Genomic DNA, 18296 nt, shown 5'->3' with positions numbered 1-18296 from the left:
AGTAAAACAGAGTTTTTACAGAGGGAAACTAAAGACAATAGAATGGAGGAAAAATACAGCAATAATAACTGAGTGTAAAAGGATAGCAAAATAGATTAGAAACTATGATTATCAGCTGATATCAACTAGTCAGACCTAATTACCTTTGAGAAAGGGATATTTACAAATGTAGTATAGTAAGAAGAGTTAGCACCAAATATCTCCTCAAAAGTCTATGACACCCTTTCCCATCAATATATAAAACCCCAGAGAAGGTGGTCTTCACTTTAGAGAACACATGTGGCCAGAGGGTAACTCATAGATTTGGGCTGCTAGAAATCATTTTCTCCCCTTTGTGGGATACTCATGAAATTTCTCTTTGTTGTGGCTTTTCTGTTGTCCACATTATGGTCTTGAAGCTGCCCTTCTTCAGCATGCTGAGTTTGTCCTTAGGTTCCACTCCCAGTGTCGGGGCAACTAGCTGGCTCCTGTGGTTAGAGCACTGGCCCTGGAGTCAGGAGAATCTGAGCTCAAATCTCACCTTAGACACTTACTAGCCACGTGACCCTGGGCAAAGTCACTTAACTCCAATTTCCTTAAAAATCCAGGGCCATCTCCAGTCGTCCTGACGCACATCTTTCCACTGGATCCAGATGGCACTGGAGGCTGGTGACTTTGAACAGCCCTCCCTCACTAAAATCCAATTCACTGCAAGTCATGACATTACTCCTGATGTCATGTTCCTCTTTGAGAATGAAAGACAAATAACAGAAACAACAACTCCCAATGTAGTTACTTCACCAGTTACTCCAAGGACTATCACTCCATAGAAAATCATAAAAACCCCAACCCTCCAAAATTCACAAGGTTATCTCCTCTAGTTAAGGTGGCAACGAGGTGTATAGGGCAGTGGTGGAGAGGAGACCACAGCTCTTCCATTTTCCACTTCCTCAAAATATCCCTTTTCTTAGGGGTAGGTGGGTATTGCTCACTCCTGTCATACTCACTTGAATTCCCAGATTCTAAAGTGGCTTGTCACTTTATAAATTACCCACAGGGTATGACCAAGTTTCTTCAACCAGTGGACTATATTTTCTCTGTATAATATTCTAGTGCCTCTGATTTCTTTAAAGACATTTAAAATAATTAAGAACATATCACACTTGATCTAAAATCTAAAATTGATTGATTGATTTAATAGGGGAGTGTTCTCACCTTGTTAAGATATTAGAGAGTAGTATCTTGGCACTTATTTAAGTAATTTGATTGATAGACTTAATAGATGCTCACCCTCATACTATGATACCATATCTTCACATGCTTTATGTACTAGTATAGCACTTACATTTTTAGAACATGGGGTTTTATTACATAAATGGTAATTGGACGTGTTCACTGAGATGAATTCTTCCATCACTCATAGGATCATAGGTTGATGGATCTAGATAGGATATTCATGTTAAATCATCTCGTACAGCCTCCTCATTTTAAAGGGGAAACAGCCAAGGAAAGAGAAAGCCACTTATCCAAAGTCCAGTTGGTGGTAAGTAACAATGTTAGCATTTGAATTCAGGTCTTCTGACTCCAAATTTCCCTTGCATGCCACTGATTATTTACACCAAAGTTCTATTATCTTTTCAAACATTTTACACAGTCTTTGTCACATCATTTGACTGAAGTATTCAACTGATTATTATATATTGTTAAATGTAAACAAGGTCATGGCTTTGATTCTCCCTGCACTTGGATTTGCTTTAGTTGTTTACTTGGTCATGGACTCTACCTTTCAACCTTGCCCACAGCTTTGTATCATTCAACTGGGAAACCAGTGGAAGGTATGAATAGGATAGGGAAGAACCAGTCAAGGGGCATTCCCTGCTGCCACTGAGCCACCAAGTAGCTGCATCTTCATATTCAAGGGATAATTATTCTGGTAGTCAGTGCAGCTTCCCAAAGTGTTTAACTTATAATGATGGAGTAACAGAGGGACAGGGAGAATCGAATTCAACCAAGATCATATAGCTACACTATTACTGCATAGCTATACTACTAGGAGCTATTATCACAGTGTGAAGCATCTCATATTTCTCCTCTTTTTGTAAAAGCAACTTTCATATTCTACTAAATATTTTAAACAATTCGATATTTATGGACATTGGTTACAAATTTCTGTGATGAATAAAATTGTTGCAAAAACTACTGACCTTCTCTCTCCTTCCAAGTTTGCATATACAAATCCTCCTCATAATTTTTTTTAGTGAGGCAATTGGGGTTAAGTGACTTGCCTAGGGTCACACAGCTAGTAAGTGTTAAGTGTCTGAGGCCAGATTTGAACTCAGGTACTCCGGACTCCAGGGCCAGTGCTCTATCCACTGTACCACCTAGCTGCCCCACCCTCTCTAATTCTAATGGAAAGAATACTCCAGACATGCATACTATGAATGTTATACAGACTAACTTTTGTGACTCTTTTCTAAATTATAGTTAGCACTTGCTTCATGGGTTTTGTCTGGATAGAATGATTAAATATGGTTCTTGCCACATATACAACTGCCTTAATTATAATCAATCTCTTCTTGCTGATGGGAGAGAAAAGGTAACTTTATTTCTGAGCATGCCATATAAGTAATGAGCACAAAATCCTTAAAAAATAAAGCACTCAAGGAGGGATTATACAGAGTCCATTTAAGACTGAGACATTTAAAATGAGAAGAATGATAGCCACACCCATCTCTGTGGAATTTTAAGGGGCACAAAGTGCTTTTCTCACAAGAACCCTGTCTAGGAGAGAGGCTGGAGGTGCAGTTCAGGTGCAAATTCAACATGAGCCTCTAGAAAGGATGCTTGGGGGCTTCCATTTGGGCAGATACTGAAAGAAAAAACACAGCACATGTCATTCATGTTTTCTATAGCAACAGGAGATTTTCCTGAAATCTCCATTGCTTTCAGCTTGCAAGAAAACAGTTTTTCTGATGCTTAGTGGTTCATCTGTGAAACAGAAATTCTTTAAGCAGGTTCATCCTGGAGATGGAAATGTCCTGTATTTTAAGATGGAGGAGATCAATAACCAAAGCTGTAGCTAGTAGTAACTGCTCCTGGGGCAAATTCAACTGGGCATGGGAGGAGGTGAAATAAAAGGTTTACAAGCTCAGGTGCAATTGTCATGAGAAAGGTGATGCCCTATCCCTTAGAGGGTCTAATCTTTGTTCATATGTAGATTTGGGTGGGGGAAAGGGAACCCCAGAAGAGGGGTGCCAGAGCATCGGGACTTCAGGGATGGAGGCCCAGTGCAGATTGTCCCATGCAAGTTATTGTCCCTTTAGGGACAATAATCCCTTTGGATAATGGAAGATGCTCCCACTCCTATCCCAATGGGGAAAGCACATACTCTAGATGTTGACAAACTGGGACAAAGCCCCACTCACCTCATGATAGTGTAACATTGTCTATAATTAGAGGAAACTCATTATAAGAACTATATCTTTATGCCTTTTAGTGATAGGGAATGTTGAGTGCCATTCTCAATTCAGGGATACATAAATGTTAAGTTATCTGCCCTAAAGCCATACATTTACCTAGTGGCAACTCTTGAAAGATAGCCCAGTGAATCCCCATTCTGAATGTGAACTATCTTTTATATCTTCTTATGTATATAGAAAAAAATAAAGTGGCATTCTTTAAAAAAATTCTTAGTTAAGGTAGCTAGGTGGTACAGTAGATAAAGCACCTGCCCTGGATTCAGGAGGACCTGAGTTCAAATTCGGCCTCAGACACTTGACACTTACTAGCTTTGTGACCCTGGGCAAGTCACTTAACCCTCATTGCCTCGGAAAAAAAAAATTCTTAGTCATTGTCATCTAATGCACATTATTGTTTTACTTCCCTTCATTCTATCATTGTTACCATTACTAAATTACTTTTTTCACTTTTTCTTTGGTGATAATATGAAATGGACTTCCAGCCAAAAAATGTTTATTCTTCCATGAACTTTGAGAGAATCATACCCTTTGACTTATCAATGACCATGCCTACCAAATTTCAGAAAGAGATAAAGAATGTGTGTGTTGGGGAGAGTGGAGATGGGTAATGGGTCATGAGCAAGAGTTAGCCTTGGAAAGACTCTCTGGTATCCTGGGTGCTCTATCAAAAGAAATATTGTTTCATCTCTCCCCAAAAAGATGTCTTCCAGAATGAGGCTGAATCTGATCTCACAAACTTAAAAAAAATGTACTCCATAATTATGGTTGTTATTACTCCGTCATTTTCTTTTCCAATGAATTTCACAAATACATCTAAGTTGCTAGGTAACAAGGTGGCAGGATGGATGGAGTGCCAATCTTTGAGTCAGAAAGACCTGAGTTTGAATTCTGACCCAGACACTTACTAGCTGTGTGAACACTGTGCAAGTAACTAAACTACTCTATACCTCAGTCCTCTTCTGTAAGATGGGGATAATAATAGCACCTATCTCTGAGGCTTGTTGTGAGGATCCACCAAGATAATATCTGTAAGGTATTTTGAAACCTTAGAGTGTGACATAAAGCTAGATATTAATAAAGTTTTGAGCCACACTCACTCTCACTTTCAGGCTACTCCATTTTCCCTTATGCTAAGCCCTTTGCCATGCCTTCCAAGCTTCATACTCATGCCTGCCCTCTACTTTCAAACTTAGATCTCACATAAGTGCACTCCCAAGAACACTACAGGTACCAGCTCTCCTTCCATTCTAGGATTTCTTTTTTTTTTCTTTTTTTTTTGGTGGGGCAATGAGGGTTAAGTGACTTGCCCAAGGTCACACAGCTAGTACGTGTCAAGTATCTGAGATCAGATTTGAACTCAGGTCTTCCTGAATCCAGGGCTGGTGCTTTATCCACTGCACTACCTAGCTGCCCCCCTCCCTTCCATTCTGCAGTGCCCACATTCTCAGGACAGTCTCCCAAAATGACCAAGACACATATCTCTGCACTGAGGCTCTTTGCTAATGTTTCTACATATACCCTGCAGATCTTCAAAAACCTCTTTATCCCAGCAGCTGCTCCTGCTGCTGTAGAGTGTTGTGTGGTTGTGGGTCTGTGTGAACTCCTATCATGGGTACACCTTTTCTATTCTCCTTTTACATCCCATAGTACCTCATGCTTCAGAAAGTTATTGGAGAATGAATTTATGCATTGGTTCAGAGCTTATACTAGTTCCTATTAAACTTTAATGGAATGTCACATATTGTTGCAATGGACATATACCCCTTATTCAAAAGGTCAGATAAGGCATAACCATCAGTAGAAAGTCATGGCACTTGATACTTACTCTGCTGACATAATTGAACTGATGACTGTAAATTAAAGGAAGGCAAATTTAGGTTCAGAATGAAAAAGAATTGTCTAACAATTAGAGCTGTACAACAATGGAATAGATTATTCTGCAAAAAAAGTGAACTTCCAGGAACTAAAAATATTCAAACAAAAATTTTTGAACCTGTATGGAAAATTCAATAAAACCTAAGTGAATCAATGAACAGACATTTGTTAAGTTTGTGGTAGTATATGCCAGGACACAGGTCAGGATTCTGGGAAAACAAAGTTAAAAAACCCCAGAGTCTTTTGCTTTCAATGTGATTAGCCTATTAGAGGAAGCAAAAGACAAAAAAAAAAAAATACAAGATAATTTGGTTGAGAGAGGCACTAACTGCTGCATAGAGAAAAAAAGGCTTGCTATATGGTACTTGAGTAGAATTTTGATAGAGGCCAAGGATTCCAGGAGGCAAAAGTATGTAGAAAGTCCATGTTAGCTATTGAAGACAGGCTATGTAAAACCACAGAGATAGGAAATGGAATAAAATGAACTGGGGATAGCAAGTAAGCCATGACATTGTACTATACTGGACACCAAAGGGAGTAATGCATCTGGAAATGTGGACTGGAGTCAAATGCTGAAGGACATTAATAGCAGGGAAAGCTAAGATACAAGCCTTGATATTAAGAGTACCTGGCCTCCCTCAGTGGCCTCAATGTATTCAACTTATCTGTGGTTTGTATAAATTTTAAATAATAGATCACATAAGAGTGTTTCCTACACTATATTACATTTTACGTGAGGATATTATGTACATGTACAATAAGAGTTATATTAGCTATATTAGGGTACTGCAGGAGATTGAATCACTGAGTAATTTTTAAGAACCTGTGAAGAATTAGAGGAGTGCTATGGGCCTGGAGAACAGGAAAGATAGATGCAATTTCTCTAGAAGAAGATAAAATATGTTCTGAAAACTATAGACCAGTGACATTGAAACCAATTCCTAGCAAAATTTTGAAACCTATTATTAAAGGTATGGTTCATGAGTAGTCAGAGAGGGAAGTTGTGAAAATAAATAGTCAGTATGGGTTCATTTAGAACTAGACTAATATCCTTTCTGTTTTTGATTAGAGTTATTTATATAAATGAACAAAATGCCACAGAAAGAATACAACTGGATTTCAAAATTGAGATTTCAATTTTATAACATCTCCCGCAAGTCTTAGAGACAAAATATTGAGACTGCAATAGTATAACTAGATAGATTCAAGACTATTTGCCCAAAAACCTAGAGGATTCATTAATAGATGTATAGTATGTATGTCAACCTTGGTCCTGTTCTTTTCAACATTTATTAATGAATTGAATGAAACGAAGCATGATTATAAAATTTTCAGATGACATTAAAAGGAGATGGATAGCTAACCATCTGAATGATAGAATTGAGATTCAGAAAGCTCTTGACTACCTGGTACAATGATCCAAATCTGATAAGATAAAATGTAATAGGAAAAAAAATAAAGTCTACCTCTGAGACTAAAAAATACCCTCTCCAATAAATAGAGTTTGAGACATCCATAGCTAGTAGTTCATGGGTGTGGGGAGGGGGAAAAGGAAAGCCCCAGGAGTTTCAGTTTCAAATATGTCAATAATGTGAAAGGTCAGTCAAAAAATTTAAGGGCTGGAGTCAGGACTTGTGTTATAGATCATATCTATAACAGTGCATTTCATTTTGGGGGATCATATTCTAAGAAGAACTTTGAGAAGCCAAACTTACCTGGAGGACTATAATTGGATGCTATGGGGACTTGAAACAATTCTATGAGGATAGTGTTTAGAAACTGGGAATCTTAGCATGAAAAAGAAGCATTCTCAAGGAGATATTATTGGAGGTCTGGAAGACAAGGCATTAAAATTCAGCATTTACAAGGGGAGAGGCAATGTAAGGTGAATTGAGAAAGGGCTGGGTATCAAAACCTGAGTATTGTCCATGTTGAAACTTCTGGTGATCAGCTTATCCTGAGCAGAGCATGGTATTTTTGGAGTCAAGATAAGCAAAGCTGCTGATGGAAAATGGAAAACATGAATAGGAATAGAAGAACATAAAGAGGAACAGCAGCCTGAGAAGTTATGGGTGGGTTGCTACGTATGCTGATATTCATTAAATATTGAAGTATCCATTTTCCTTTACAGAAGGCTCACAACATTTCAGGTAACTTAATTTCCCATGAGGGATGTATGAGGATTTTATGGGAGGACTAACACTCCTGATTCAAGGGCTTGCTGAGCCTTCTCCAGGCCTGCTCAACCACCTTTAGTGTCAAACTTTCACCCAACTCTTACATGTGTCTCAAGATGTCTTAGCATATACAGTGGCCATAGACAGATAAAAGCATCTTGGCAGATGGAGTAAATCAGGTTGAAGGTAACAGACGAGCCTTAAATTTTTTGGTAAGTTGGGGATATCTATTCAAAGCATGTGAAGACTCCCACTGGCAGAATGGGCAGATGAGAACTATTTGTTCCAATGGCCATGAAGATGGCTAAAATAGCACTGTGGAGACATTGAAGACACCAAGGGCCATCATGAGTTATCTTGACATGTCTAGATACTGGACTTTGATGACTCTGGAAAGGAGAATGAGGCTGCTGATTTTGTGCAACTCTGCCTCATTTAAATCCAATTCATGGGGGCAGCTAGGCGGCACAGTGGATAAAGCACTGGCCCTGAATTCAGGAGTACCTGAGTTCAAATCTGGCCTCAGACACTTAACACTTACTAGCTGTGTGACCCTGGGCAAGTCACTTAACCCCCATAGCCCCACCAAAAAAAAAAATCCAATAAATCCAATTCATGTGCAAGTCAAGACATCATACTGTAATGTTACTGATTCTCTTTGAAATGAAGGATGAACAACAATTTTCCATCAATAGCTCTGTTTGTCTTGGACTCCCCTGAATACCATACTCCCCTGCTTTTGAGATTCCTTTTGTATGTTGTCTTACCTCGTTAGATTGTAAGCCCCTTGAGGGCAGAGATTGTCCCTTTTTCTTATTTTTAACACCAGTACTTTAAATAGTACCTGTCACACAGTAGGCACTTAATAAATACTTCTTTAAAACAGATGACCTTATGAATTCAAAAGGTCAGTCTGTATTTAGTCATCATCACGAGTCTTCTTCGAAATGCAGCAATATAGCTGATAGCAATAGTTTCATTTGGGAACTTAGGACAAATCAGACATACCACCAACAATAGTTTCAAGAGTCTATTAGGACAACACTCTCAGAACCCAGAATAGAGAAATACACATACCAAAGGAAAGCTTCATGGGCACTCTGCAAAAGAAGAAGGGCTTCCAGAAATTAGGAACTGTCAGTGACCCCTTTGCTGTATGTACTAAGCTTAAACCCACTTTGCCCTGTACTATCTATGTACTTGTGGGGAATGTGATCAATAGTATTAGAAACATTTCATTCTCTCACCATTACCCTTAGAATCTTGAAAGAAGAACTAGTTAACCACCCTCTGGGGTGGATCCAACTTATCTGTGAGAGATGGAGAGAGAGCTGAAAGAGTAAACTCAGAAGTGATACTACATACAGATTGAGAAACTGAGGCACAGGGAGATTAAATAGCCTATCCAGGATCACATAGCTAGGAAGTATATGAGGTGTGATTTGAACCTACATCTTTCTGACTTTAATTCCAGTGTACTATCCACTACTAATTTGTGTTTTCCATGTCACAAATTAACCCTTCTACAAGAAACTCTTTTTTCTTGCTTAGACAAGCGTATCACTCTTTCACATGTTATATATTATCATGGTTTAATGGATAGGTCCTGGAGTCAAAAGGTGTGTTTGAGATCTATTTTAAGCATCCACTAGTTGTAGGCACTTAATAAATGCTTGCTGACTATACAGCAATGAACAAAACACTTAAGATCTCTGAACTTTTGTTTCTTCATCTGTTAAGTGTCTGTGTGGGGGGGAGAAAAATACTTGTATTACCTACTTCACAGTTATTGAAAGGAAAGTACTTTGTAAACCTTAAGACACTATGTGAACAAGTTATTATTAAACTCAATTATCACAGAATAAGCAGTAGCAAATTGTTTTTATATATAATTTCTTAAAGGCAATTATAGGCAAGGAACTATATTAACACAATTACAAAACAGTTTTCACACAAATAAAGTCAGATCTAAATGAGTGGAGAAATATGATTTGTTCTTGGGTAGGCCAAATCAATATAATAAAAATGTCAATTATCCCTAAATTAATTTACTCATTCAGTGTCATACCAATCAAATTACCAAAAATATTTTATATAGCTAGAAAAAATAATGTATAAAATATATAATAAATATAATATATAATAGTATGAGGATTTGTTGTTTACTAGTTTATCAAACATGGTGAATTTTTGTATAATTCTGACCACGAGACCATAGACCTGTAGGTATTCAAATGGTTCTAAATTCTTGGAACCTGCCTTGATCTCACACTGGTTTTACCATTTATTTGCGATATCCGTGTTTATCAATAAAAAAGAACTCCTTAGGAATGAATAGTTTATCTATATATTCTGGTCATGAAGACCAGGAGCTGAGTGGTAAGCATAATCATAAACCTCTTTTATTTCTATCCAGATGACAGCTATTTGTTCTGTGCTTTGTTTTCAATGTTTTCTTTTTTATTTAGTTTGTACACATGTTGCCCATAGAAGTCCTTTTGATTCCACTCTTTAATCAGAAAGTAAAGCACTTTGTATAACATCAGACAAATCAGGGCTGTAGCTGATTCTAGTAAGCATTATAAAAAATATAATCTCTCTTTCTCTCCCCACCCCCCAATCTCTAGAGATTTACTAAAATCTTTTTTCAGGAAAACTCCAGTGACAGAATGGTTTTGATGGCCTGTATTGTATCCTGTCCCCATGTGGTTTTAATGTTTCTGTCAAGCCTCTATATTTTGAAAGCTTTCCATTCCATATAGTTTAGAGATTTTCAGTATTCAGTGTGATACCACCTATTTAAAAAGTTATTCTTGATTTTTTATGGATCGTGTTATGTGTGGGAAATGGTGGGCCAAGTTCTATCTGTAATGATAATCTGGTTCTGCTACAAGTTGTTTGTTGATTTCTCAAGGGTATTTGGGAGTTATATTTTTTTATTGGCATATGATTATTTATTAAAATATTTTGGTATTAATGATAAGAATGCTTTAAGGAAAACATTGATGAAACACTTAAGAATCACTTTTGGTGGATATCAAATAATTTAGGAAATTATATCTAAAGGCAATTATATTTAGATTACATACACTTTCACACTTCATGTAATTATGAAATAAAACCGCAATAATCAAAAAATAATGAAAATCCCAAGGCCAAAAGGGAATGTGTGCCAGAGATATGTATTACTTAATATTTCTCTTGTGGTAACAGGGGATTAATCATACTAGAGGAGACTGCATTCTTATCATCTCTCTCAAGTTATTTAATATCTTTGGACCTTAAATTTGTGATATACAGAAAATAGCACTGGGTTTGAGTCAGAAGACCTTACTCTTGGTTCTTGTATTTACTAGTCATGTGATTTTGGGCAAGTCCTTTGATATCTCAACTAAAATTTCATGTTGAGGAGGATTAGGGGAATTATAATGAAAAAAACAGTATTTTCACTCATCTGTGGGAACACGGTGAACATGGAAAGCGCTCTAAAAATAAAAAGTGCCACAAGAATGTGAATTGTTATCCTTAATACTAATAATTATCTTGAATTCCCTTCCATTTCCAACACTGTATGATGATGGGTCATTTAATTCTTTAGAATCTTGTGCAACTCCTCCATGATGTACTTTGTGTTCATATAAGAAAATAACTTCAGGATTTTCCTATCTCCTTTGTGGGAGTCAGATATTTGTAAGATGCATTTTATTATGCACTAGTGACTGTACTACAGCCCCTACACTAGTACTACTGTAACAACAAAGTTCCTGTCAGCTCTAGACGATTCAACTTTCCTGATGTAACTAACTGAAAGAAGCAAGGGAGAACAAGAGAATTTGGTTCAATATTTGCTCATGTTTTCCTTACAGAACTAACTGCAAACATTATTACTAGAAATTAACAAAGAGGTTCTCAATAGTACTGAAAAAAACCAAAACACTCACAGGGATTTCCAACTTTTATGTTAGAATTTAGTCATCCAAAACCTTTTGCTTCTTTGGCTCTGACTTCAGCGCTCACATTTCCCCCATTAGAATCTATATTTCATATTCACTTTTGGAGCAAATGTTAGATGTCTTATGCTTGAAAAAATCAACATGACTACAACAGAAAAATAGAGTGTCTGGGTGTGATGGCACATGCCTATAAGCCCTGCTAGAAGAGGAGGCTGAGGAGGGTAGGTTCCTTGAGAAGGGGAGTTCTGAGCTATATTAGAGTTAAAGCTAAACAAGTGTCTATACTAAGTCAGGCATCAATACAGTGATCTGCCAGAACCTGGGGTGTGTGCCAGACTCCCTAAAGAGGGACAAATTAGCCCAGGTCAGAAATGGAGAGGATCAAAGCTTCCACCCTAATAAACAATATGGTTGGACCCACCAGTGGCCATTCAACTTCCTGCCTAGGCAATATAGGAAGACTCAGTTTCAAGAAAAGCAAGGAGATAGTCTTCATACTAGAGTGAACTCTTCTCTTGCACACACAAGGTCTTTGGAGAGAATGGACTCAAACTTAGAACATACATTTAGCTAAAGGGAAGACACACAATTGCTGGTTACTGAAAGCCCTTTTCTCCCTTCATGGAGTCTTCATGAAGTTCCTCTCAGGTACAGATCTCTACTGAGCTCTAAAGATCACTATCCTTGTAGTCTTAGAATTGTTTTACTTCAGTGTGTCTGCTTTGTTCTCAGTGTCTCTCAGTTCCCAATGCAAATGTTGTTGTATTGATAGCTGCTATAGTGATGATGCTACTGAATCTGTTGGATATTGCTGTCATTGTCAGTGGGAACTCCACATATTCTGACCTTTTCAGGTTCACAAGATTAATACCTGGCCAGCAGGTGATTTCTCTCTATTCCCCACTCCCCCAAAGAGAGATTCATTTTTCAGGAGTCCTTTATCATTGGATTTGATTATCACGAAATATTGACTGGTTCTAAACAAGATTGCTGCTTTTATACATAGCTCCATGGGGGCATAATATTCTTCTCAACCAATCACAAGCTATTTCATGTGTGAGACTGTCATCTTTCATTCAATGAGCCAAAGCTCCTCTGATCCTCTCAAATTGACTGAGGGCTTATTTGTACCTACTTGCCTTTGACTGATTAAATAGAGATGTCAGGGGTTTCTGTGGTTCGTTAATTACACTAATAAATTTACTATTTTAAATCAAGCAAACATTTTCTCCAAAGAATTGAAAGCTTCAAAGAGACTTGCTTTGCCTTAAGGAAAGTGACTTCTTGTACTGAAAGAACACAGATGTACCCTCCCAGAGTGAGCTTTGAAAACCTTCAGAAACTTCAAGCACATTTTCAAGTTTATTTGATATCTTATTCAGGGTTTACAAAAAGTTTCTTTAAAAATGTGAGTCCTATTTTTCATCTTCTATCTTTTCTATGAAAGCATTAATGAGGCTACTTTTTAAAAATGAGAATAGAGGCAAGGAGGTGAGGCTAATTGAGCGGCTAAGGATAAAAATAACTGGTATTTGAACTCTGTCCATGACATACCATCTGTATGTACATTAACTTCTGTAGGATCCTACAGTCTTCTAGAAAATGTCAGTGCACAAATCTATAGTCTTTTAGGACTGAAGACAAAGCAATGTAATGGGACTGCATAGGTAGGGGAAAAAAAAGAGTTGGGATGGCATGCCAACTCCTTGCAAAAATGTTCTCACTTATGTTGTGTTTCATGGTTTATTTAAAGGAAAGAAGCAATGCTCCAATTCTAGCAATTATTGTGAGATTGCTAACACAACTTTGTAATAGAAGACAGACTGTCTATAAGGAAGAAAGGGAATAAGAAACTACAATGGACTCTTGGGTGTAACTGAGCAGTGTAAATTTAGTGGTTGTTTCCCAGTTCCAACTTGTGCTGTGTGCTCTACTGGCCAGCGTTTAGGAAGACATATATGGTACCTTGTTAGCTAGATGTCTTGCTGATCTGCTCCTGGGCTCAGTTAGGGTCCCAGTGCTCATCACTAATCATAACGGCTCAGGAATGATTATGGCAAGAAACCAGATGTTGTCCATCTGATCATGCAGGGGCTAAGAGCACTTCTCCACACCTAAGAAATTTCCCTCTGCTAATCAAGGAATGAGACTTAGTGAAATACAATTTTTTTTTTCAAACTAGAAGATGAAAAGTATGAAGGACTACAGAAATGCTCAACTATTTAATAATGGTGACATATTCATCATATTTTGCATCCATGATGAATTATAGAAATCTAGGTCTGGATAAACAAGTTATAATTTGAATATTACAAATTTAATAGTCTCTATAACTTAAAACCCCCCTCCGTCTACCATTATATATCACAAACCCTTTGTACCTTAGTAGATGACGTTTTCGGAAGAAAGAAAATCCAGAAGTAGATGGGTCTCTTTGAACTCAGCAAGGTTGATCTCTGAGCAGACCCAAAGAGTAGCACTGAGTCTCTTATAAAGTGTTATAGTAGAGCACATTCGACCCTCGCCCTTGGAGTCGCTTAGCAGCGGGCAGCGGGCAGCAAGCAGCTGGGCGGGGGGCGGGGGCCGGGGCGGGGCCGGTGTGAGTGGGGGAATGTGGGGGGGTGGGGTAGACGGCGGCGCCAAGACCCTGCAACTTCTGAGCTCTCTGCCACGTATCAGCCTGGCCAACCTGAAGCCCAGTCGTGGCGCCAGGAAACCGGAAAGACCAAGAAGAGGTTGGAGAAGAGGTAGAAACCGTGGCAGAGGACATAAAGGAGAAACGCAGAGAGGAACCAGTTCTCGATTAGGATTTAAAGGAGGTCAAACCCCATTTTATCTTCGTATCTCAAAGTATGGATTTAATGAAGGACACAGCTTTAGGCGTCAGTACCATCCTTTAAGTCTTAATAGGCTACAGTACCTGATCGATTTAGGTCAGGAGATCCTACCCAACCTATTGATTGAACCCAGCTTGTCAATGGAAGAGGCGTGACAATTCAGCCACTTAAAAGGGATTATGGTGTACAGCTGGTGGAGGAGGGTGATACCTTTAAGGCCAAAATTAATATTGAAGTATAGATGGTTTCAGAGCTAGCCATAGCTGCAATTGAAAGAAATGGTGGCGTTATTAATACAGCGTTCTATGATCCAAGAAGCCTGGACGTTCTCTGCAAACCTGTCCCATTTTTTCTTTGTGGACAACCTATTCCCAAGCGAATTACTCCCCCCAGAAGTATTGGTGCCATACTACACTGATGCTAGGAACTGTGGCTACCTGGCAGATCCACCCCAGTCTCCTGAAGCAGGGCTTGAACTAGCCAAGAAATATGGTTATATTTTACCTGACATCACTAAAGATGAACTCTTCAAAACGCTGAGTACTCGAAAGGATCCAAGGCAGATTTTCTTTGGTCTTGCTTCAGGTTGGGTAGTAAATATGGGCCAAAAGAAAATCCTGAAGCCCATAGATGAAAATCTCCTTAAATACTATAGGTCATAAATTTTAAGCTTAGAGAAAAAATAGTCTTAGGAATATTAGAATGATCCTAGAATGCTCACAGTTTCTTGTTTCATTTTCCTATTCCACCAGACTTAAAAATATTGGGGGCTGGGTTTTGGCATAATGCATTTTTTAAAATATTAAATCAAAATAAAATCTATGAGAAAGAAAAAAGTGTTATTGTAAGTAAATTAGTGACTAAATTCAAAGAGCTAGGTTTTTCATGATTCCTATCATAATTATAAATAGTCACTAACTTGTTATATCAGCCTTTTCCACTTTGATCTGAAGTCTACAAAGTGCTATAGAATAATGCTTCCTAGAAGCAATGAGAGCATATTAGTAAATTGGAGGTTTATATTTTACAGCATTGCTTGATCATTACTGAAACTAATAGCATTTTCAGATTATAAATGTTTATTGAATAAATGAATGAACTTAAAAAGATCTAAGTGTGACATCCCATGGTGAAACTGGATATAATGGATTGGGGTTCTCGACCTTTCTGAAGGCAAAGCCTTTCAAATGAAATCTTAATAAAAAAAAAAAAAACTTCATATTAATGATACCAGACAAAATAAGGTTGATTTTTTAAAAGACATATTTTAGATTTGTCCTGACTAATCATTTTATAAGGAATATAGTGGAAAGGGTGTGATGGCTGACCATCAATAAATTCCATGGTTGAGAACATTAACATCAGTAAATGTTGCAAAAAACTCCATGACTATTTAATTTCCCCTTTGATTCCCTTTCACTTATTAAGTACATAATATGTGTTAGGTACTGGGGATAAGAAAAAAAGGGCAAAAATAATCTTTGCCCTCAAGGAGCTTACATTCCAATTTGGCAAACACTACTTAAATAACTACATATTCAATGCATATCTTGTAAATAACAAGATAATACAGAATAGACTAAAGGTGGGGAAGGCACTAGTCACTAGAATGACCAGGACAAGTATCTTGCAGAAGGTCTTAACTGGGTCTTAAAGAAGCCAGAAATATTAAAAGGCAAAATTGGGGAGGGAGATTATTTTAGGCATAGGAGATAGCCAATGGCAAGACATAGTGATGGGAGATGGAAATGTCTAATAAGAGGAACAGCAAGTAGGCCAGCATTTTTACTTTAACATTTTGAGTTTTGTTTTTAATTTCAGTGTTTTGTTCACAAATGTCTTTGTAATTTTGCCAGAACCATATGACTAATTTTTAAAAATTGATAACATAGCATACATTACACATTCCCCCCATCCTCTTCAGCTCCTAGCCTTTTCTTGCTTACTTTTTTCTTTTCTTAGTGTCTTTGACCTTTAAAGGAAATGTATTAACCCCTACACAGAGCCCCACCTAGCACTCATTCAGGTTATTTTCTTCCAGGTGAATCCATTATCCCTTCTTAAAGAGGACAGATTCCTATCCCTTCTGAATATTTTAATAACTGTGAACTGTGAACAACTTCTTAAAGTTGTTTGGCTCATGTTGCACATGCATAATCTATATTGGATTGCTTACTGTCTCAGGGAGAGATAGAATTTGGAACTCAAAACTTAACCCCCACTCCCCCATGTTAAAAATTGTTTTACATGTTATTTGGGAATAATAAAATATTACTTTTTAAAAGTTTGGTTCATGGCAGTTTTTCCAGTTTTACTGTTTGCCAAAGATGCCTCTCAAATTTACTGCCATTTATCCTACTAATGTAGGACAAGAATTTTGCAAAGAATCTTATTATAAGCGAATGCCTCTAAGTATGACTATAGGAACTTTCAGGAATTATGAATACACTTAGGAAGTGGGAAATTGTTCTCCCTTCAGCTCCTCTTGAGGTAAGCCTGCTCCATTGAATAACTAAAGTCAGAGAAAAATGGTAATCAATTTAAAGATTCCTTCCAAACTCAAGACACCAAAACTCGGAAGTAGATTTCTTTTTCTTTTTCTTTTTCTTTTTTTTGACAGATTCAGGGTATTTAATTCTATGTGAAGTAAAAGAGTGGTAGGGTCTGGCTCTTCCTTAGGATCATGGGATCATGGAAGCTGGATGGAAGGTTAGAAGTCATCTAGTTCAAATCCCTCATTTTATATAAGAGAAATAAGGTTAAATGACTTGCCTAAGGCTGCAAAGATGACTAGAAACAGAGCTGAGATTTGAATCTTAAGTAGGGGTGGGAGAGATAGAAGAAAATTCTGCTAAGTAGCTATTCAGATTGAACTTGATAACGGACCTGGAATTGGTTGCTTGACAAAAAACTTAGAATAGTCTCTAGGGCAGAGTTTTTAAACTGGGGTCTATACCTTAAAACAAAACAAAAAACCTGTATTCCAGTATAGTTGGTTTCATTTGCAATCCTATGTATTTTATTTTATGCATTTAAAAACATTATTCTAAAAAAAGGGGGGGGGCAGCTAGATGGCGCAGTGGATAGAGCACCAGCCCTGGAGCCAGGAGTACCTGAGTTCAAATCCGGCCTCAGACACTTAACATTTACTAGCTGTGTGACCCTGGGCAAGTCACTTAACCCCAATTGCCTCACTAAAAAAAACAAACATTATTCTGCAGAGTTTCTAGGCTTTACCAGTTTGACAAAAGTTCATAACACAGAAAAGGTTAAGAACCTCTGCTCTAGGGGGACTATAGTTCCCTCTGTCTCTTACTTGTTAGAGAGGCCTCACTTCAATAAATTTAGGATGTAGCTTCCTCTCTTCTAAGCAACTGTTTTCAGCATCATTAGCTGGCTAGATTCAAATCTCCTATAGCTATCATGAAACTGCCTTGGTTTCAGAATAAGATAGAATCTATTGAGGTTCTCTTTGTTTCCATTTAACATTCTCTGAATCAAGAGATTTTAGGTGAGGCCTGATAGTGAGGTAACAGTTCATACTTGATATTTTGTTAATACCATTAGCCGTGAAACCAAGAAACACAGTTCCCTATACTAGAAATGAACTCTTAAAGTTCCACTCATAGATGAATTAGGAAAGAAAAAAATCTCTGTAGCAGTCTGATTCTAGATAATAAGGTTTATGGTGCAAACTTACTCGTGCTGGTCTTCAATATTTAAATGTTTCACATGATTTCTGTTCACAACCATCTAGTGGACCCAGGAAAGTTTCCTTTTTAATTCCTCCTGAGGTGAGCCTGCTCCATTAAGTAACTAAAAGACAGGGATTAATGGTAAACAATTTAAAGATTCCTATCAAACATCAAAGCTTGGAACTTGAGTTCCACTTTCTTTTTGATAGGTGAAAACATGCAAACGGCTGTAGTTGTCTAGCATTCCTTGCTACTGACCTTCCCTTCCCTGCCCCCAATGTTTTGTGTGTATGGTGTATGT

At 37.7% G+C, this 18296-nt stretch overlaps 1 protein-coding gene and 1 pseudogene across 2 annotated transcripts in view; one reads left to right on the top strand and one right to left on the bottom strand.

Annotated features, from left to right (window-relative positions):
- GABRB1 (gamma-aminobutyric acid type A receptor subunit beta1) overlaps nt 1–18296 on the bottom strand; it is a 433528-nt gene that overhangs the window by 364634 nt on the left and 50598 nt on the right. The gene's annotated exons all lie outside the window — the stretch shown is intronic.
- LOC122730890 lies at nt 1415–14962 on the top strand (annotated as a pseudogene).

This window comes from Dromiciops gliroides, chromosome 6 (genome assembly GCF_019393635.1).
Source record: "Dromiciops gliroides isolate mDroGli1 chromosome 6, mDroGli1.pri, whole genome shotgun sequence".
Lineage (NCBI taxonomy): Eukaryota > Metazoa > Chordata > Mammalia > Microbiotheria > Microbiotheriidae > Dromiciops > Dromiciops gliroides.
Note: the sequence above shows the minus strand (reverse complement) of the source record. Positions and strands in the feature narration are given on the sequence as shown.